Source organism: Carettochelys insculpta, chromosome 1 (genome assembly GCF_033958435.1).
Source record: "Carettochelys insculpta isolate YL-2023 chromosome 1, ASM3395843v1, whole genome shotgun sequence".
NCBI lineage: Eukaryota > Metazoa > Chordata > Testudines > Carettochelyidae > Carettochelys > Carettochelys insculpta.
This window is the reverse complement of record NC_134137.1, coordinates 111087204-111109582: the sequence shown is the minus strand read 5'-3', so window position 1 is coordinate 111109582 and position 22379 is coordinate 111087204. Positions and strand designations below refer to the sequence as shown.

Below are 22379 nucleotides of genomic sequence, written 5' to 3'. Positions count from 1 at the left end.
AGCCCCAAAAGCCACCATGCCCTCCCCTTGCAGCATGCACAGCTACAGAACCTGCTTGTGGAATCCACAGTCCCGCACATGGATAGAAAGCACGACCCAATCTGTGGCTTGCCATGACTGGAAGTGAACTGAGTCAAGCAGGTCCCTGAAGATCTCAGGGTAATACCTGCTGCACAGCGGGTGCCTAAAAGCAAAAGATTTTCCTTGCACATAACACACACCTACTGTTTGCCACAGAGGCTCTTCCATGAGATTACTTTTTGTGTTGTAAACCTGATCTCAGCTACAGTGAATGTAGCCCCACGTCTGGCTTCCACTTATGTTTTATTGCAATGTGTGCAACAATAGGCTCTCTGACGATCAGCCCCCATCCCCATACAGCTGTTAGACTGTGGCACGGATCATAAGGAGAAAACGAACATGTGAAGATATGGGAGCACATGTAAGCATCTCACATGGACAGGGCACAGTTAAATGCATGGAGGGGAACCACGCTGGAGGAGATTTGGATGGATCATAATGACAGGAGGGTTGATCAGGACAGGAGATCATTAGAGAGCATGAAGTTCAGACCTAGGAGGTGGTGTTGAAGCCCGCGGTGCACAAAACAGAGCTCCTGAGGTACCTGGTAGAGGAGCACAGAGCCCCAATGCAGCCCTTGCTGAACCACATGCCCTCCTCAACATGTTCCATACCCTCCCTTATTCAACAGCCCAGCTTGTGGGGGATGAGGAGGGAGTCAAGGATAGCCTTCCATTCGGTCCCCAGTGATGTTTCTTAGAGAAGAAGGCTGACATACCCACATCTGTGACTGCAGAATGCCTGATGCCCTTGCTTGCTCACCTCTGAAGCCCGGCCATGAGCTCCTTTTCTGTATGCTTCATTTTTGTCACCAAAATTAAAATGGTTAAGCTCTTGAAAGCTGTCTTTGTTGCTTGTGTTGCACAAGGAAGAGGGAGCTTTAAAGGTTTGACAGGTAGAGCAACAGCCATGACTGTTATGTCGCTATCTGGTCATTCCTAATGCTGGTTTTTAAAGCCTCTCTGATTAGCAGCGTTCCTCACTGCGCTCTCCTTGTTGCCATGGTGTCTAGCTGCTCAAAATTAGTGGCCAGGTAAGCTGCCTCACCCCTCTAGTCCGGCATGAATTTTTTTCCCTAACTCTTGCATAAGTTATGGAGCACATAGCAGGTGCCACTATGAGGGGAATGTTGTTTTCACTGTGGTCTAACTGAGTCAGGAGGCTCCTGAATCTGGCTTTTGAATGGCCAAATGTGCATCCTACTACCATTCTGCACTTGCTCAGCCTGTAGTTGAATTGCTCCTCTCTGCCATCCAGCCTGCCGCTGTATAGCTTCATGAGCCAACGAAGCAAGGTTAAGCTGGAGCTCCCGGGATCACTACTGGCATCTCCACAACTCCAGTGGTAATTTTATGATGTGGGAAGAAAGTTCCATTCTGCAGTTTTCTGAACAGACTAGAATTCCTAAACATGCACGCGTCACGCACCTTTCCTGACTGTCTCATGCTGATGCTGGTGAAACAGCCCTTCCGATCCACCAACACCTGCAACACCATTAAGTGTTACCCCTTGTAGTTTATGTATTCTGCAGCAAGGTGGGCTGGTGCCAAGATAGAGATGTACATTCCATCTATTGCCCTGTTGTAGTTAGGGAACCCCCTCGTGGCAAAACCATCCACTAGGTCCTGCACAATTTCCAGAGTCATTGTCCTTCAGAGCAGAAGGGTATTGCTTGCCTTGGCTTTGTGAAGAACAGCAGCCCCCAGTATAGACTTGCCCTCTCCAAATTGATTTCCCAGCGGCTGGTAACAATCTGGTGTTGCAAGCTTCCACAGATCTATTGCTACTCATACCTGATCTGTCACAGCTGGTCTGATTTTGGTATTGCGGCGCTTCAGCCTTCGGGAAAGCGATTTGCAAAGTTCCATGTAAGTGGCCTTATGCATAAGGAAATTTTGTAGCCACTGCTGATCATCCCACACCACCATAACAATGTGGCCCCCACCTTGTTTTCAAGGCACCAGTTGTGTACAGAATATCAAGTGCAGTCAGCATCTCCCCTTTCTCCTCTCCAGCGTTTCACATGCACCGCTCTGAAGGCTTTTAGGTCCTGTGCAAACTGCAGTTGAATGCATGAGGTGCTCACAAGACTTGCCTCAACAGTTTGAAGCTGGACAGGGTCCATGCTAGCCTTGCAATGGTGTCTGCTTGGGTACCCTGTGAAAAAAGGGCGCAAAAACACTTTTTGCTGTTGCTTTCCAGAGGGAGGGGGAGGAAATGGGTGCACTATAGGGAGCTGAGGATACATACCCAGAACCTCCCACAGCACTTTTTTGTCCCGTCAGACAATGGGAGTTTAACCCACAATGCAAGAGGGCAGCAGGAACTGTGGGAGAGGAACCAACAGTGTATTGCTGACAAAACTGAAGCTGCCCCCCCAATGGAGAGGCATTCCATCAGCTTCATGTGCCAGTGTGGACAGGCACCCTGGACTTTATGAAACTGGGTGCTAAAAAATCAACCTCAGTAAATCTGACCTAATCTCCTGGTGCAGACATACCCTTAGGAATCCCTTGAGCTACACATTTCTGTGCACCTGGAGATAAGTATCTGCCACCAATGCATTGTTAGTAATTTTGTTAGGTTGGTACTAGCACCAGGAAAGCGCCCATCCTACTCTCTGGTAGCTCTGGTGGCTCTGCAGTGCAAAAAAGTAAAAAGTCAGTAAACTGGGTGGGGAGAGGGAAGAAATTGGGTTATTTCATTAATTCCATGCTGTTAGGTTTGCAGCTTAACAGGCCAGCCCCATCTCACACACCCACACAAAACAGCTTTAATTTGGGGATTTAAACGGTTAATATTTAAATATGTAAAGGGTTTGAACCTATTTAATTTCAGTTCCATGCTGTAGTATTGACACAGAAAGCTGAGTAAGATCACCCAGGAAACAGGACAGTCATCATCAAACACTCCTCTAGTTGTGAAGCTTATGTGCTTCTTTCATTGCAACATTCATATTAACGCTGTCTCTGACACCTGTGATATTGTGACAGCTGTCAGAGAACCAAATTCTGGCACCTTCTCTCTTGACCATGGTGTGGGCTATTGCAGCATTGCAAATTACTCCTAGTTTCACTTTCTATAAGAGGAAGCAAGCCAGGCAACTTCCCCTTTCTAATAGGCATCGAGAATCAAAAATTTGTTGTTCTCTACTTTGTGGCTCAGATTCCTTGCAGTGCCAGTGATCTAAACCAAGCTGGGGGAGACTTAGGTACCTTGGAGGGTAGAGATGGGATCTAGAGGGACCTGGATAAATTGGAGGATTGGGTAGAAAGAAATCTGGTGCGGTTCGATAAAGAGAAGCCTAAAGTCCTGCACTTGGGATGGAAAAATCCCAAGCATTGTTACAGGCTGGGGACTGACTGGCTAAGCAGCAGTACAGTGGAAAGGCACATAGAGATGATGGTGGATGAAAGGCTGGATATGAGTTAACAGTGTGGCCTTGTAGCCAAGAAGGCTAATGGCATATTGGGGTGCATTCGGAGGAGCATTTTGAGCAGGTCTAGAGGGGTTGTTGTTCCCCTCTATTCAGCACTGGTGAGGCCACATCTGGAGCATTGCATCAAGTTTTGGACCCCCAGTATAGAAAGGATGTGGATGTGCAGGAGCAGGTTCCGTGGAGGGCAACAAAAATGATTAAGGGGCTGGAGCACGTGACCTATAAGGAGAGACTGAGGGATCTGGGCTTGTTTAGTTTGCAGAAGAGAAGACTGAGGGGTGATTGAATAGCAGCCTTCAACTTCCTGAAGGGGAGCTCTGAAGAGGACGGAGGGAAACCATCCACAGCGGTTCCAGATGGCAGAACAAGGAGCAAAGGTCTGAAGTTACAGAGGGAGAGGTGTAAGTTGGATATTAGGAAAAACTACTTTACCAGGAGGGTGGTGAAGCACTGGAATGCGTTGCCTAGAGAGGTGGGGGAATCTCCTTCCATAGATGTTTTTAACACCTGGCTTGACTAGGTCCTGGCTGGGATGACTTAGTGGGGGTTGATCCTGCTTGAAGCTGGAGGCTGGACTCGATGACCTCCTGAGGTCCCTTCAAGCCCTAGGATTCTATGATTTCAAAGTGCTCTCAGAGTCTTAAGATTTCAAGAACGCTGTTGCTTTTTTCTGGCCGGAATGAGTTAAAATTAGCAACAATCTCTAGTATTTCTAAAGCACTTTGTGACGTTTTAAATATGCATATTGCTAAGGTGTTCTAAGTTTAGCAAGTATATGTACTACCTACATTACTTGGATCCACACAAGTAAAATTTGTTTCTATTAGGCACATGCTAACACAGTTGGGCCCCCTCAGAGGTCCAGAGAGGCCCAGGCCACTCCCAGCTTTTAAGTCCCTATTCCATAAAAAAAATAATGACATATGAAAACAAAATAAGGAACCAAAAAGAGCGAGACATATTTATTATTTAACAGATGCTTTTCTAGCCTTTTCTGTTCAAATGTACTAATCATTAAGGGATATTACCATGTGCCTAAATTTGAGGCCCCTTTGAGCTTGAGGCCAAGGCCCCATGACCCCTGTCCCCCCCGCCCCTGATTGGCCCTACATAGTACGTGGAATACCTGGGTCATGATATGTGCCCCTCTTGCACAAGTGCATTATGCTAGGGGAATAAAGCTGCCATGTCAACATCCTTTCCAGATAATAAGGCCATAAGGTCTTTGTAGATGTTGCAGGCAGGGGAAGGCCTAGAGGAAGGAAGGGAGACTCAAGAATATAAGCAAAATTATTGGGTTTAGATTTTTAAGGAGATGCACTTTATACTCGAGATAAATAGTATCAGGGTCTTTAAAAAGATTAACGATCACTGATATGAAGAATACTCTAAATGGTCCTCACTCCCTGCAAGTCGTTGTCTGTCTTGCCTCATTAACCTGTCAGGAATTGCTCGCCATACTACTGACGTAGGCTTCAGAGCTAGAGGAGCCCACTTGTTTCAGCCCTGATTTAACAAAACACTCAAGCTGGTGCTTAACTTCAAGTATGTGAGAAGTCCTTATATTACTCAAACGCTTGCTTATACCAGAAGGGTAACTGTGTTCGTCTGGATCTGCAAAAGCAACAAGGGGGTCCTATGGCACATACAAAATGTATAATGTACAAAAAATGTACCAAAAAAAAAGTACAATGTACAAAAGCCTGTAGGAGAGCACTTCCGTCTCCCAGGACACACAGCAACAGATTTGAAAGTAGCTATCCTACAGCAAAAAAATGTTAAAACCAGACTCCAAAGAGAAACTGCTGAGCTGCATTTCATTTGCAAATTTGACACCCTCAGCTCAGGATTAAACAAAGACTGTGAACGGCTAGCTAAATACAAAAGCAGTTTCTCCTCTCATGGTGTTCACACCTCCAGATCAACTGCTGCTGGTAGCAGGCCTCACCCTCCCTGACTGAGTTAACCTCATTATCTCCAGCCTTGCTCTGGCCTGCGTATTTATACCTGCCTCTGCACATTTCCACTACCTGCATCTGATGAAGTGGGTCTTTGCCCATGAAAACCTATGCTCATACATGTCTGTTAGTCTATAAGGTGCCACAGGACCCCTCATTGCTTGGTTATACCAGCGCTTAAGTGCTTTGTGGTCATAATGAACTGCACTGCGGTGAAACTAGTGCTTTTCTGTGATGGTACGCGCCGGTATGGCACACTGTCACTTCTTTCCACAGCAGGGCCAGAAGCTGGAGCCCCCAGCAGAGTGGGAATGGCACCCGGAGTCCCTGCCAGTCCTGCAGCAGTGTAGGGGCCAGAAGCCAGAGCCACCACTGGTCTTGCAGCAGCCCAGGGGCCAGGAGCCAGAGCCCCCGAACCTCACGTTAGTGCAAGGACTAGGAGTTGGAGCCCCAGAGCTACAGCCCCCGAGCTACATGGCAGAGAAGGACAGGGACCCTCCACCCCTCCGACAGCCTCTGTTGCAGAACCCGGCCCGGTGGGGGTGGGAGGCGAGGAGCCATACCAGCTCCTCTTTTCTTTGTTTTGTAGTAGAGTGAAATTCTTGAATTGCTTCAACATCCTCCAGTACTTATTTCTCTAACAGCAAGCTTCACCATGAACTGTGGGGAGCATTCACTCCAGCAGAAATGGAACCCATGATAAGCAACTCAAAAGAATTCAGAGGTTTAGCACCTCCCTCGCCTCTTCTGCTCTGTCTGGAAGAAGTTGTCGACATCTGTTGGGGGAGGGGGAAGGATTATAATCTTGCTGCAGCTGCTCTCAGGGGATCAGACAGCAGCCAGGTTGGGTTTGCTGAAGCTGTTTGCAATGAGGAGTAAACATTTTGCCTTACAGCCAGAGCTCCCAGTGCCCCCTGCAGTTTTAAGGGGTGAAAGTGCCAGGACTGCTGGAGTGAAGAGGAGAGTATAGTTTGCCAGGTAGGGCCTCCTCCTGTTATAATGAAAGTCTGCTTTTAGTACAGTTTTCTGAGGAGAGTGGGGAGCAAAACCTCATCCTGAAAGGGTTCCACTGTGTTTCAAAAGCACATGGAATTGAGAAACTACCATCCTTTGTGAAACACAAATAAGGATAAGTAGGAAATGGTGAATGATATTTTGGCAGTAATTAACCTTTTGGTCTCAACTGACTCCTGCTCCTGTTTCACTTCTGGGCTAAAGGTACCGTTGATTATATGAAGAGGGAAAAGGCTTCTAGAAGTAATTTACAGAATAGCAGAAGTGAAATATCGCAGAATCTATCTTATGTATGATCAGCCGGTGACTGCAAGCAGAAAAGCTTCTCAAAATAGGATCTTGACACTTAATAGTTGCATGCTTAATTATGATGTTTGTGTGAACAAAAATCCATTATTGCCAATGGCACAAATTGCTCATATTGAAACCTATATATTTGCACATTTATGCCCTGTTGCATTCTTAAAGAGTATCCTTCAAAGAGAATAACAAAAGCCTCTCTGAAGATGTATGGATTTTTTTTGTAACTTTGCCATTTAAATGCTTATGTGGCATATATAGAAGTCCAGGAACATGCTCAATGGAGTTTTCACACACTCTAGACCCCAGGGAATGTGGGTGACACTGGAGACTTCACCATTGAAAATAGGGCTGTACGAAATACCTAATTAATGATTAAACAGCTGCAAAGGATAGGTAGTGGGCAGGAGGACTGCATAGTCATAATAGGGGAATGTGGAACCCAGGAGATATGGAAAGCTGCCACGGGCGAACAACTGCATTACAGAGGTAAATTTCTGTGAGGTCGAGCCTATTTTCATTAATGGTTTATTGTAACATGATTGAAGAGTGTCAGTTGCTAAGCCAGTGGTCACCGATTTGTAGCCAGTACAGTCTTTCATCCCCAGATAAAGCACACTCAGTTGTTTTAAGTCGTGTTTTGTAGGGGGTACTACTCACGTATTTAAAGTGTCAGAGGGGTAGCCGTGCTAGTCTGTATCCGCAAAAACATTGAGAAGTCCTGTGGCACCTTATAGACTAACGGAGTTATTCGAGTGTAAGCTTTTGTGGGCAAAGACCCACGTCGCCACATGCATCTGACGAAATGGGTCTTTGCCCACAAAAGCTTATGCTCTGATAAATATGTTAGTTTGTAAGGTGCAATGGGACTTCTTAAAACAAAAAGCAGTCAAGTAGCACTTTAAAGACTAGCAAAATAGTTTATTAGGTGAGCTTTCATGGGACAGACCCACTTCTTCAGATCATAGCCAGACCATCAGAACATGGCTATCGTCTGAAGAAGTGGGTCTGTCCCATGAAAGCTCACCTAATAAACTATTTTGCTGGTCTTTAAAGTGCTACTTGACTGCTTTTTGTTTTGATAGTGTATAGACTAGCACGGCTCCCTCTCTGTTACTATGGGACTTCTTGTTGTATTTAAAGGTAGTATTTTGTGGGATCAAAGCCTAACTGTAAGCCACAAACAATGGTGAACCACAAAGAAAAGGAAAAATGATTGTTACAGTAGCAGTCATACAGGTGCTTAGGTTTGTCATGAATGCTTCTTGATGTTATGTTACAAATACAGAAGACGTGAATTTTTCTCCTTCTCTATTACTTTTTCTTAACTTTTTCTATTCCTGCCCAGCCGTTGGATGTGACTATGTGTTTTTGATATTGTGCTCTTACCACTGGATCTCAAAGTGCTTCTCAATCTTTAGTGTTTTTATCTTTACAGCATCTCTAAAATGAAGGGCAGTGCTATTAGCCCATTGTACAGATGGGTACTGAGACACAGGCAGAATAAATGTCTTGCCCAAAGTCACACAGGCAACCTGTGGTATAAAGAATGAACATATATTTACTGTATTTATTTCTCTAATTTTAGTATTAAACCAGTCCAGTGAGCCCTCATCCACTAATTTTAACCATATGTCTATTTATTTAATTCCATAGTTATTCTAAACTGAACTCAATCCTAGACTTCATGTATGCGAATGACAGACTGAAAGGAACCTCAAATTTCAGAGATCTAAGATTATTTGGAAACTCTTGCTACGTCTCCCTGTTTCTATGGCATCTGTGTTGCCCCTGCTTTAATTTCTGTAGCACAGATCAAAGAACAGAATACATGCCCACAACATAACGCAGCCTCTCTGGCATGGCATAACTCAAATCCTAAAAATGTTTGCAATAACTTGGCATAGATTTCAGGCTAGAGTAAACGAATTTCTGGATGACTGATGTAAATATTCTTCTCGAAACACAACTCTTATCACATTCATATTCTGAGACTGGAGCAGTGTGACATTTGCATGATCTTTTCTTGCTGAACAGTCCCAAGTCCCATGCTATGCTGCAATATGGATTAGATCATTATTTCCTATGTATGTTGAAAGGTTAATTTCCTCTTTCTGGATTAGGTAGACTCTAATCCTTTTGCTCCTGTTTGAGGCCATCATTCTATTTTCTAACCTGGTATTTGCAATGAAAGGAAAAACCAGCCCTCACTTTGTAAATACGTACTCATACTTTTTTATATGTATATACTCTAACCAACAGCACACTGAGCATTAGAACATAAAGGCTGCAATTCAAGTTGCTGTCTGTAAACTGGTTAAGCCATTTTTCTTTCAGAGAATTGACTTGCACTGAACCTGAAGATTGACTTACAAGCTGTTAGGAGGTCTGGGCTATCTATTACTCTTAGGAAGAGTGATTAGTATACTTTGACAAGCCATCTCTCTTTTAAAGAAAGTGATATGATATCTCTTTGGAGGAACAATACAAGCAGACTCAGATGTTTAAATAAAAAGGTAGACATCTACAAATAGCAAGTTTATTGGTTGTTAGTATTTATTTTCATTGCAATTAAGTGATGCAGTTTTCTGAAGTACTAATAATTGCTTTTGGCTACTAGTAAGTAGGGATTCTGATTTTTTTTGGTCTAATCAGGAGCAGATGATAATTTAAGAAAGCACTGAATCATATGTATAACCCCCTCACCATTCTGGAGAACCCTGCCAAATGCAGAAAATGAAATATTTCAGTCTCCTTGACTTCAGTGGAAACTGAGAATAGGGAAGCTTCCCTGAAGTTGGGTCTTTATTTTTTCATAGGCTGTGTCGACACGGCAGCGTTATTTCAGAAGAGATTTTCCAGAATAGCTTGTTTTGAAATAGTGTGTCTACTAGGGCAACCTTATCTCCCTGTCCCAAATACAGGACAGGGAGATATGGAGCTGGGAGGGGCAGCTCCTCCCCGCTCCACCAAGCCCCAGGGCGCCAGGAAGGAGGCAGAAGCTACAGGGGCTCTCCCAACTCCTGAGCCCCCAGGAAGTGGCAGCCACTGGCCCTCTCCCCTTCCCTCCCAGGGAAGTGGCAGCAACTGGACCTCGCCCCAAAGCCCTGGGGAAACTGCATGCACGCGGCAGCTGAGTGCTCTCCAGTCAGCAGCTGCTAGCGGAAAAGGTCCGCGGGTGGGGGGCCCCCAAATACGGGATAATTAGGCCCTTTAAAAAAATAAGTAGGGATGCCTTTTTGGCATCCCAGACCATAGAACCATAGAACACTAGAACTGGAAGCATCAAGTCCAGTTCCCTGCCTCTCGACAGGACCAAACACCATCTAGATCATCCCTGATAGGTGTTTATCTAACCTGCTCTTAAATATCTCCAACGATGGAGATTCCACAATCTCCCTTGGTAACTTGTCCCAGTGTTTAACCACCCTGACAGTTGGGAAGTTTTTCCTAATGTGTAATCTAAACCGCTCTTCTGCAGTTTAAGCCCATTGCGCCTTGTCCCATCCTCAGAGGCCAAGGAGAAAATTTTTTCTCCCTTTACCTTGTTAATCCTCTTTGACGTACTTGAAAACCCCTATCATGTCCCCTCTAAGGCTTACCTTTTCCAAACTAAACAAGCCCAGTTCTTTCAGTCTTCCCTCATAGCTTATGTTCTTGAGACTTTAATCATTCTTGTTGCTCTTCCCTGGACTGTTTCCAATTTCTCCACATCTTTCTTGAAATGTGGTGCCCAGAACTGGATGCAATATTTCAACAGAGGCTTAATGAGCAGTGAGTAGAGCAGAAGAATGACTTCTCATGTCTTGCTTGCAACACTCCTGTTAATACATCCTATAATTATGTTTGCTTTTTTGGCAACAGCATCACACTGTTGACTTATATTTAGCTTGTTGTCCACTATGACCCCAAAGTCCATTTCTGCAGCACTCCTTCCTAAACAGTCGCTTCCCTTTCTATATGTATGAAGCCGATTGAGTCTTCCTAAGTGGAGTACTTTGCATTTGTCCTTATTAAACTGCATCCTATTTACCTCAGACCATTTCTGCAGTTTTCCAGATCATTCTGAATTATGAGCCTGTCCTCCAAAGCAGTTGCAACCCCTCCTAGCCTGGTGTCATCTGCAAACTGAATAAGCGCACTCTGTGTGCCAATATCTAAATCGTTGATGAAGATGTTGGATAGAACTGGTCCCAAAACAGTACCTTGCAGAAACCCACGTATTATGCTCTTCCAGCATGACTGCGAACCATTAATAACTTCTCTCTGAGAAAGGTTATCCAGCCAGTCATGCACCCACCTTATAGGGGCCCGATCTAAGTTGTATTTGCTTAGTTTATTGATAAGAAGATCATGCAATACTGTGTCAAATGCCTTCCTAAAGTCTAGGTATACCACAAGCTCCGCCTCTCCCTTATCCACAAAGCTTGTTATCCTGTCAAAAAAAATCTATTGGATTGGTCTGGCTTGATTTGTTCTTTACAAATCTATGCCGACTGTTACCTATCACCTCATTTTCATCCAGATGTTTGCAGCTGAATTCCTTAATTATTTGCTCCATTATCTTTCCTGGCACAGAAGTTTAACTAACTGGTCTATAGTTTCCTGGGTTGTTCTTTTTTCACTTTTCATAGATGGGCATTATGTTTGCCCTTTTCCAGTCTTCTGGAATCTCTCCTGACTTCCAGGACTTTTCAAAGATGATAGCTAAAGGCTCAGAAACCTCCTCTATCATCTCCTTAAGTATTCTTGGGTGCATTAAATCAGTCCCTGGTGACTTGAAAACATCTAATTTTTTTAAGTAATTCTTAACTTGTCCTTATATATTTTATCCTCTAAACCTACCCCCTCCCCACTAGCATGCATTATGTTAGGCATTTCTGCATTGGCCTTCTTGGTGAAGACCAAAACAAAGAAGTCATTAAGCACCTCTGCCATTTCCAAGTTTCCTGATATTGTTTCTCCCTCCCCACTGAGTAGTGGGCCTACCCTGGCCTTGGTCTTCCTCTTGCTTCTAATATATTTATAGAATGACTTCTTGTTACCCTTTATGCTTCCTGCTAAATATGGGACAGATGGTCACCTTCGTGTCTACACATAAAGGCCGTGTCTACACATGACCCTCCCTTTCAGAATGGGCATGTTAATGAAGCACTTTGGAACAGGTTAATGAGTCACTGAGAAGCATATTCAGTGCCTCATTAGCATAATAGCAGCCAGTTGTGCTTCGAAAGTGTTGCTTTTGAAATGCAGACTGGCTGTATAGATGCGGGCACTGTAAAATAAACCCCCCACTTGAAATTCCCTTATCCACAATTTGTTTTGGATAAGGGAATTTTGACGTGTAGGGTTTATTTCAAAGAGTCTGTGTCAACACAGCCAGTCTGTGTTTCGAAAGCAGCACTTTCAAAGCACAAGTGGCTACTGTTATGCTAATGAGGTGCTGAATATGCACGTCAGCACTTCATTAACCTGTTTTAAAGTGCCTCATTAACATGCTCTTTCCAAAAGGGTTGGGACTGAAAGTCCAGGCAGCAAAGGCTTGGGAGGAGGCCTGATAAGCAGATAAATACATAGGTCTGTTGACTTTATATTGAACTGTTTTGGATGAAAAACAAGCAGACTCTGCAGGAATTAAGACAAGATTGTAGCGAAGTGCTGAGAGTAGCTTGCCAAAGCCAGGAAAAACTGGAGAGAGCAACTTTGGGAGAGAAAAGTCCCAAGTCTGAGTTTTGTTTTACGATTAATTGGACATGGACATCACCCTTTCCTCATCTCCTGTCTGCCTTCCCCAGCAAACCCCCCCCCAGTGCATCTTTAAGGAGTCTCTTGTAAGGAGAAACTGAGATGAGAGGCCACTTACAGGGCTGCCTTAAGGCCACTAGGGGCACCTGGGAATAGTCCACTTGTTCACACTGGTATAGTCAGGAAGATTCAAAGATCCCTCCCACGAACATGGGAATTGGAAGCAGAGCAGGGTAGGAACTATGAGATAAATTGCTTAATAAGAAAATGTAAATGATAACTGGTCATTGTTTAGGAATAATAGATGCCCAAAAGCCGTAATTGAGAAAGAAGTCCCTTGTAGCTAAATAACCAACCTGGTTTAGAGGGGAAGTGAAGCTGTTTTTGTTTTTTTATAGATAACAAATGGTGGCAAGGGGAAGATGGTCGTAATAAATACAGATCATAAGTCAAGTAGTTTTTGAAAACTGATATGGAAAGCAAAGGGGCGCAAAGAGAAATCTCTGTCCAACAGAGTTGACGACCATAAAAAGGATATAAAGTACTGTAGAAAGCTGATGATGGAGCTGGGTCAAGAGGAAAAAAGTAACGTGATCAATGCTAACTCAGGAAAGGCAGATCTGTTTAATAAATATTTCTGTTCTGTATTGGGGAGAAAAATCAGATGAGGTGGTGATGTCCAGCCTCTGATCATATGATGACAACACCCATTTTACTAGTGTCTTAGGGAGTATAGCAAACAGCAGCTTCCAAAGATAGACATTTTAAAGTGAGCAGGTTCTGCTCACTACACTACTCTGCACAAAGGAACTCTTTCCAGATGCCCCCTGGTGGTTGGAAGGCAGCCCTGCAAGTGAGCCCTCATGGTTTCTCCTTTCAGGGGCTACGTCTACACGTGCAGCCAACATTGAAATAGCTTATTTCGATGTTGCGACATCGAAACAGTCTATTTCGATGAATAACGTCTACACGTCCTCCAGGGCCAGCAACGTCGATGTTCAACTTCGACATTGCTCAGCCCAACATCGAAATAGGCGCAGCGAGGGAACGTCTACACGTCAAAGTAGCACACATCGAAATAGGGATGCCAGGCACAGCTGCAGACAGGGTCACAGGGCGGACTCAACAGCAAGCCGCTCCCTTAAAGGGCCCCTCCCAGACACAGTTGCACTAAACAACACAAGATCCACAGAGCTGACAACTGGTTGCAGACCCTGTGCCTGCAGCATAGATCCCCAGCTGCCGCAGAAGCAGCCAGAAGCCCTGGGCTAAGGGCTGCTGCCCACGGTGACCATAGAGCCCCGCAGGGGCTGGAGAGAGAGCATCTCTCAACCCCCCAGCTGATGGCCGCCATGGAGGACCCAGCAATTTCGACGTTGCGGGACGCGGATCGTCTACACGGTCCCTACTTCGACGTTGAACGTCGAAGTAGGGCGCTATTCCTATCTCCTCATGAGGTTAGCGACTTCGACGTCTCGCCGCCTAATGTCGAAGTTAACTTCGAAATAGCGCCCGACGCGTGTAGACGCGACGGGCGCTATTTCGAAGTTGGTGCCACTACTTCGAAGTAGCGTGCACGTGTAGACGCAGCTAGGGAGCTCCTTACATAAACTCCACCCAGGACTGAGTAGAAATGGGTTTGAAACCAGTGGGTGTGTATTCAGCAAGCCTCAGCCATGCCTCTGCTGCTGCTACCAATGCCACTGTCCTTATGCTGCTATTTATTCTTCAAGCTAGAAGGAGTCTGTGCACACAGGTAGGGCAGTGTCACCCCAGCGTGCAGTGTGGACATAGCCAAAGTCACCAGAGAGGCGTGTCTTCCCAAGAGCTTTGCGCTCTGTCTTTCCAAAAAAAATATTGGATGTGCAATGTGTTATATAGTGTCTTTTTAAGAGGGATTTTTGACCGTTCCCTCAGTTGCGATGTCATATAGCCTGAATTTCAGTAGAGGAGTGGATTGGAGGGAGATGATCCTGGGTAGACCCTCATTATGATCAGGAATTTAAGCTTACATTTTAAACCATAGAAAGAAATGCCTCTTCTCAGGTCTTCTGTTCATAAGCTGGAAATAGTTATTACACTATAAAAACTTGCCTGGATACAGCAGTGTTTGCTATATCCCATTTCAGGTGGGAGAGCCAAACACATTCTTGTTCAGTCTTCATAAAACATAATGCTCATAACACTGAGTTCAAAATAAAAACCATACAAAGCAAGGAAGTATCTTAAGAACTTTCCCTGTAGGATATGCACTCTTCTGCCAGATCAGCTTGCTATTGTATGTACCCTTTCTAGTTTTGAAACAGGTTGTAATATTAGAATACAATTGATGCAGAAAATAGTCTGGAACCTCTTTGCAGACTTTGTCCATATGGTTTAAATGAATATTTTCCCAATGTCATATAAAATTACTCAACTGAGAAAAACATATGACTCTCAGTGCTTTGGAACAATGTAACTGAATTAAGGGTGATTGTCACAGTTTTAGCTCATGACTTGTTGGCCTTCAAGGTTTTTGCAATATTTTTTTTCAGGTCTTGATACTGCGGAATGCTAAACGTCCTCCGGTCCTGATCATCCTCTTAAACTCATAATTAAGTGCAGTGCCATTTAGCAAATAATTAAACACGTGCTCAAAAGAGGGTTGTAGATATAGACGGTCTGCTCATGTGAGGCCTCAACTGGAAGTTGAGGGGGCTCAGCAGCTCATAAAACATTTCAAAACTTCATGGGATCAAGCTCCTAAAGTTCATTCACCACATATATCTCAGGAGGCTTGGTAGTTCAAAGAATGCAGTATGTTTGCACAGAAAGTTACATACTGTATAGGTTGTAATCAGGGATCAAAGAAATCTGTTTGGAAAAACATGGCACTAGAGTTTTTACAAAGGATCTTTAGTTTTTACATGCTGTGAAAAAATAAAAATGATGCAGTGGAACCCTGATTATCTCTTCCAACTGGGACTGGTGCGAGGAGAATGGGCAAAGAGCTTTTGATCCCTGATTTTAAGGTGGGGGGAGGGCTCTGTCTGTCAGTCAGCTCCCAGGCAGGTAGTCACTGAGTTAATGTAAAGAACAGTGGTTCTGCTATAATTCAGTAAAATACTGTGCTCAACTGAAACATATATGTATGTAGTAGCTAGGGAAACACAACTGACTCATTTTGTATTTGTGGAAAAACACAGATGTTTATGTATTTTATTGGATAATTTTTTATAGTGAAAACTAAGATTCCTGGTTTTAATATTGGGTGACTGACATGTATCACAGTTGTATTTAGCTATAACCATTAGCATTAAAAATAGTACTGACGTGTACCGTTAACTCAGATTTCCTGGTCTAAATTCTTTCTAATTGTACTTAGATCCTTTCTCCACCCTATTTCAAAAGAGAGCACCCTTTCATTTTCTGCCTGGATGTTACAGATGTATAGTGCTGGGAATATTTTTCCCCATTCCATTCTGCCAGATGTGATTTCTGAAACTTCTATACTTTGTCCTGATGAGTAATGGAAATTGGGGACCAGTTGGAGTAAGCCAGCTTAGTTCTATTGAAGTGAATGGCATTAGAGTGATTTACACCTGCAGAAAGTTTGGCCCAAGATAGGAAGGAAATGTTGGACAAAGATAAGTAACGTAGCTATCGAACTAAAGACACTATCAGTGTCATGTCGTGTCCTCTGACCCGTGTCTTGCTTTGCTGCTGAGGCTTATCCATTTCCTGGACCTGCATTTGCTGCTCTTAGGGGCTGGATCGACACTAGAGAGTTTTGTCGACAGAAGGGGGCAGGGACACACAAATAAAGTTTTCTGTCGACGGACTCTCGTCAGAACGCTGCATTTGCCTCAACAGTATTATTCTTCAAAAATCTGAGGCATAACGAGAGAGAGAGAGTACGAGAGAGTGCTGTTGACAGACGTGCAATGTAGCCACTTCTGTCGACAGAGATGACTTCCGGTTGCCGGGCAGCCCTGTTTGCAGAGCCACCATTCCACGTTCTGTCACCAGAGAGCAGTGCAGTCTGGCAGCTCTCTGTCGGCAGAGCAAGTTGTGGGAAGATGCAAGCTGTTGACAGAGGTTCCATTGAGATTTCCCTGTCAACTGTAACTTCTGTCGACAAATATTTCTAGTGTGGACATAGCCATCGTGTGTTGTCAGTGTATAACACTTCTGTCCATGCATGAACAGTGCTGGTAGCATTCTCGATAGCCTCAAGAAAGGGAGCTGTTCTCACTGGTTCTGTTGAGATGTCTTCTATCCCTTTTGTAGGACTGGTCCTTGAGGTTGTTGTGATGACTTCTGATTATAGTGTGGTGGTCAGTCAGAACAGCTGTTATCATGGCAGGTTACCTGCTACCTTCAGTTTGACAGCGAACATTATCTCCCACTTACATGGAAGGCAGAGGGTCAATCTTCTTTCTGTGCTAACACCTTGGTATATGATTTATTGGTTCAAGAAGCATATTAGATGTTGACACTGAAGTTTGTCCTCTTGGCTATGATTTTTCTGAACTGATGAACTAATGACTCAATGGCTACGTCTACACGTGCAGCCAACATCAAAATAGCTTATTTCGATGTTGCGACATCGAAATAGTCTATTTCCATGAATAACGTCTACACGTCCTCCAGGGCCGGCAACGTCGATGTTCAACTTCGACGTTGCTCAGCCCAACATCGAAATAGGCGCAGCGAGGGAACGTCTACACGTCAAAGTAGCACACATCGAAATAGGGATGCCAGGCACAGCTGCAGACAGGGTCACAGGGCGGACTCAACAGCAAGCCGCTCCCTTAAAGGGCCCCTCCCAGACACAGTTGCACTAAACAACACAAGATCCACAGAGCTGACAACTGGTTGCAGACCCTGTGCCTGCAGCATAGATCCCCAGCTGCCACAGAAGCAGCCAGAAGCCCTGGGCTAAGGGCTGCTGCCCACGGTGACCATAGAGCCCCGCAGGGGCTGGAGAGAGAGCATCTCTCAACCCCCCAGCTGATGGCCGCCATGGAGGACCCGGCAATTTCGACGTTGCGGGACGCGGATCGTCTACACGTCCCTACTTCGATGTTGAACGTCGAAGTAGGGCGCTATTCCCATCCGCTCATGGGGTTAGCGACTTCGACGTCTCGCCGCCTAACGTCGATTTCAACTTCGAAATAGCGCCCAACACGTGTAGACGTGACGGGCGCTATTTCGAAGTTACTGCCGCTACTTCGAAGTAGCGTGCACGTGTAGACGCAGCCAATATGAGCTGTGCTGTGATTTTCTTCATCTTCTGTTAATCAGGCTCAGTGGCTCTTGTTTTTCATTTTCAGGTGTTTGTGTCGTCCAAACTGACACCAGCTTTCTCCATGACTTCCTTCAGTATCTTGAACTACCTTTTTCTGAATCTTCCTTGTGGGTATTGTCATATGACCATGCGATCCTGTACTCTCTGTCAATATACCCCTCCCTGCCCCGTCATCTCACACAGCCCAGCCATCTCAGTTGATACTCCCTCAATTTTCCTGTGAGGAGAGCTCTCTGCATCATGGGTCATACCACTTCACTGAATAATTTGTCAGCTCTGTCTCACCTCGCATCCACCTTTATGAACAGGGCTAGCCTTTGGAGTGGGCTGTGAGGGCCCCCGCCTAGCATGGCCTGCCATAGGCTGTACTATGAGCAGGATTAGGGCTACCACCTGACCTGCCAAGAGCAGCTGAGCTGATGGAGGTGGCAGCTGGGCAGGGGGGCAAGCAGCAATGCTGGGGTTGGGGAGACCTGAGCTGCAGGGAGAAGCTGGACAACCAGCTGTCTGAGCCTGGTGACTCGTCCAGAGCAGGGGTACCCGTCCTTCCGCTGCTTTGCTTGTGCAGCCACTGATGTTCCTTCTGGCCCTGCCCCACCACCACCACCCTGACCTCTCCAGACTGGACCTATCCTCCCACACCTCCTGTTTGTTGCTGTGGGGGGGTTGATGGTGGGGTGACCCCCTCACCAGCCCCTCCAAGCCAGGGAGATGGGACAGGCAAGATCTCTTAGTGCCGCTACCTCGCTGGAGCTGAAGCTGTTCTCTGTTGCTTGTGTCTGAACACAAGCCTGCAGGCTCCTACCCCTCCTTGAGTGCTCTCTGAAGGAGACAGCTTACTCATATGCTTGCTCATACACACACACTCTCCCCTCCCTCTTCCACCACACAACACACAGGCTCCCCGCGTGCAGGTCGCTTCCCTCGCCGTGCTTTCCTCCCTTTCCTGGTGCTCCCCCGCCACCTCCCCCGGGCTGTTTGGGGCAAAGGAACAGCAGTCCCATGTGGGAACAAGCAGTGATGCCAGCTTTTGTGTGTTTCCAGGTGGGTGAGTCACCCCTTGTGAATGGAGGTGGGAGATGCAGAGGGGTAGGAGTGAATGGGGCACAGGACAGGGATCAGGACACAGGAGGGCGCAGGCAGGGGTAAGAGTGAATGGGGCACAGTGCAGGGGTTAGGGGCACAGGAAAGAGGTACAAGGGTTGGGGAGAAAGGGGTGTGAGGAGCCTGTGGGGAACAAGGCTCAATGAGGGGAACCACACTCTCAGGGCCAGGAGCACCAAAATGCAAATTCGCCCTTGGTGCCATTTGCCTGAGGCCAGCCCTTTGTGTGAAGTAGCCGTCCCCGCCTTCCTCATCATCCAGCATTCCAACACAGGCAGTATAGATGGTCTAAACATGGTCTCATACACCTGCTCTTTAGTTTACTTGGCATATTCTACTGCAGAAAACTCCCATGAACATCTCTATTTGCATCAACTGCACTTTGTTTGATTTCTAATGGATGCCTTCCCTTTCCCATCCTAGTGCAGCGCTGCAGCCAGCTATTTATATCATTATACGCTAACTCCATACCAGGCTCATTTAGCTGGCTTCTCCTTGTCCCTCTCAGTAAAGCATCAGAGGCATTCATTTTTGTTGTCTACTTTTTAAACCATTTTCTTCCAGTGAAGCCCTCCATTCTTCTCGATCTCTTTGAAGTTCATATTTCTCATTGCAGCTCAACGTGTGATCATTGGTAAAAGGCATGCTTCATGGAGCCTCTCACCTAATCCCCCCATCCAGGCATTTGTGACATTCATAAATAGGAATAGATTTATGGCTGATCTTTGATGTAGGCCTGCTTCACATCACTATTCTTCCAATGCTAAATGTGTCTCCATTGTATTGCCCAGAGCTTTGTTGTAGTTATCTGATTCTTTGCCATTTTGTAGTGACTTTTCCACTTACCCACTTGGCTAAGCATTGTACTGGTGTGAGGTGATATGCTTGAATGGCATATCACAGACAACTGCCAAAATTGCTGCAGCCTGCATCTCCCTGCACAGCTGAAGAGAACAGACAGGTGCTCCAAATATGCTTGCTGTGCTGTTGGGGTCTTGACCCCTTGAAGTTTGGGCTGTGCTTCATCTGGAACCTCAGATCAGAGCTGTTTGCCAAGGATGGCCCTACCAAGAGTACAAGACTCTGGACAATACAGTTCTGCAGATAATTGAGAAACACAGGCCTCTCTGCCCCAGCCAGGTGAGAGTCTAAGGAGAAGCCAAAATGAATTACCTGTAAATTATGAAACAGTATCTATTGTCACCTCTGGTGGAATCACAGCTGGAACAAACAATGATTTACAAGTGTTATTACATCGATTCTCCGGGTGTTGTGCAACAGCCAATCTTAAAAACTGAGCAGTAAGAGGTAACCTTTCCCATTTAATACAAAAGAGATGTGTGGTAACATGGCCTCAGAAGGAGTCGAGGTTTGGTGGTTTCACTAGTTCTTTTGCATTTTCTTCCTTGCAGCAGCAGAAGATTTCAGATTGGGATACGTTATCTTCAAAGGTAGCATTCACGTACCATCATCCGCCTACATAGCCGTTGTAGCATTACCCTTGCTATACTCCGCCTGTTCTGCCACTGAGGACTTTAAGGATCATTCTTCATCTGGACCCTCCCCTTCAATCTTTCTGTTATGCGTGAGCCTGCGGGGAGTACAAGACTCCCTATGGCATCGCTCTCGGGTTCGCTGGAACACACAAGCCCACTCGCCACAACAAGATGATGATCCGGAGAGGCTGCAGTGGACAGGAGACTCCCAGTCGTTGTGGATCCCCTGTCATTGGACCTGAGTCTTCTATCCATCAAGAACCATGTGGTGGCTGCAGTGCAACAGTCCCACCATATTAAAAGAAGTCATGCACAGGTGTCTTCATCTGCATACTACTCTCCTGAACTTAAACCCTACAGTGGATGGTGATGGGAGCAGACATGTGAAATCTGGAAGCTTTTAGTCACCAGGCACTGGATGTATGCACCCGTCATTCCGTTTCGAGGACTGAGGGGGTAGAACAGTCTGGCTGCTTCATCCATGACTGAGCAGCCCTATTTAGGATCTACTTTGCTCATCCTACATTGGGAGGGGGCTAGGAAATATGTGCTAAACACAGTCCACCTCAGCCCCCATGACTGTATAACCATGTCCAGTGGGTTCACCTCTGTGCAGTTGAAATCAAACAGTAAACTTTGGAACATGGTATATTCTTACTCTAATGGACAACCCAGACAGTGAGGGACCCGAAAAATGCACAACAGTTATTGCCTGTGAGCTGCAACAATTCAGCATCAGTATAGCTGCCCTGGCAGAAACACATAGACCAGAAGAAGGACAGCTGAGAGAAGAAGGTAGAGGGCACACATTTTTCCAGAAAGGAATGCCAGAGGAAACAAAACAAATTCATGGAGTAGGGTTTGCCATCAAAAACAAGCTTACAAAGATCCTATCTGAAATTCCTGTTGGCATCAATGAGTGTCTCGTGACTCTCCGCTTGAGGCTTGCCAGAAACCAACATGCAACCATTGTCAGTGCTTATACACCTATTTTAGATGCTGAAGATGATGTGATGGAGAGGTTCTATACCCAATTGGACACAGTCCTGAAAGAATCCCCAGAGAACACAATACAGTAGGGTCTCAACATTAATGAGGGTTCCATGTTGGGAACCCTCGCGAATGCTGAATTTTGCAAATATGGCAGCCCCCGGCTGCTGGCACTCCTGACCAGAGCCCTGGAGAAAGCAGCAGCTGCTGATGCTCTGTGCCCCGGCACTCCGGGGAAGTGGCCACTCTGGCTGCTTGCGAATAACTGAATGTGCAAACCATAGGTTTGCGAATATTGAGACTCTACTCTATTATTCTGTTGGGGGATTTCAATGCCAGGGTTGGAAGAGAAAGAAGGAGTTGGCAACATCAAATGCAGTGGGGTGCTCCTCTTTATGAAATGTGTGGCACACAAGCTTGTCATCACAAACACCCTTTTCTACCAAAAAAAAATACTAAATACGTCATGGCAGCATCCTCAATTGAAACACTGGCACCTCATAAACTATGTCACTGAGCATGAGATCAGCGTAATGTCCTTCTCACGTGTGCAATGACTAGTGCTGACGAGTGCTGGACCAATCACCACCTTATATTATCCCCAATGGCAATTAGGATTGTCACCAATTGGAGAATTCAGAAGAAACAGATCAGATGAAAGACCAATGTAGAAGGCTTGAAGGACCCCATCAGATGAAGTGACTTCTAGATAGCTCTCCAAAGGAAGCTGCTGACAGTACACCCTGAAGATGTGGAAGAACACTGGTGTGAACCGAAAAATGCCATAATTGGAGCTTGTATCAGAGGGGTACAGTGTTAGTCTGTACCCACAAAAACAATGAGAGGTTCTGTGGCATCTTATAGACTAACAGATTTTTTGGAGCATAAGCTTTCATGGGCAAAGATGTAGTGATGCAGTGGGTCTTTGCCCGTGAAAGCTTATTCTCCAAAAAATCTGTTAG

The 22379-nt window shown here is 45.5% G+C and overlaps 1 protein-coding gene across 2 annotated transcripts in view; it reads left to right on the top strand.

Annotated features, from left to right (window-relative positions):
* Positions 1 to 3642: 3642 nt before the first annotated feature.
* The window catches only part of METTL21C (methyltransferase 21C, AARS1 lysine), a 61098-nt gene continuing 42361 nt past the window's right edge, over positions 3643 to 22379 (top strand). Inside the window, exon 1 of one of the 2 annotated variants that reach the window (XM_074989747.1) lies at positions 3643 to 3921. The gene's annotated coding sequence lies outside the window, so the exon portion shown is untranslated. Of the gene's footprint in view, positions 3922 to 6321; positions 6457 to 22379 lie in introns of those variants that run through there. The other variant, XM_074989739.1, reaches the window with a different exon arrangement.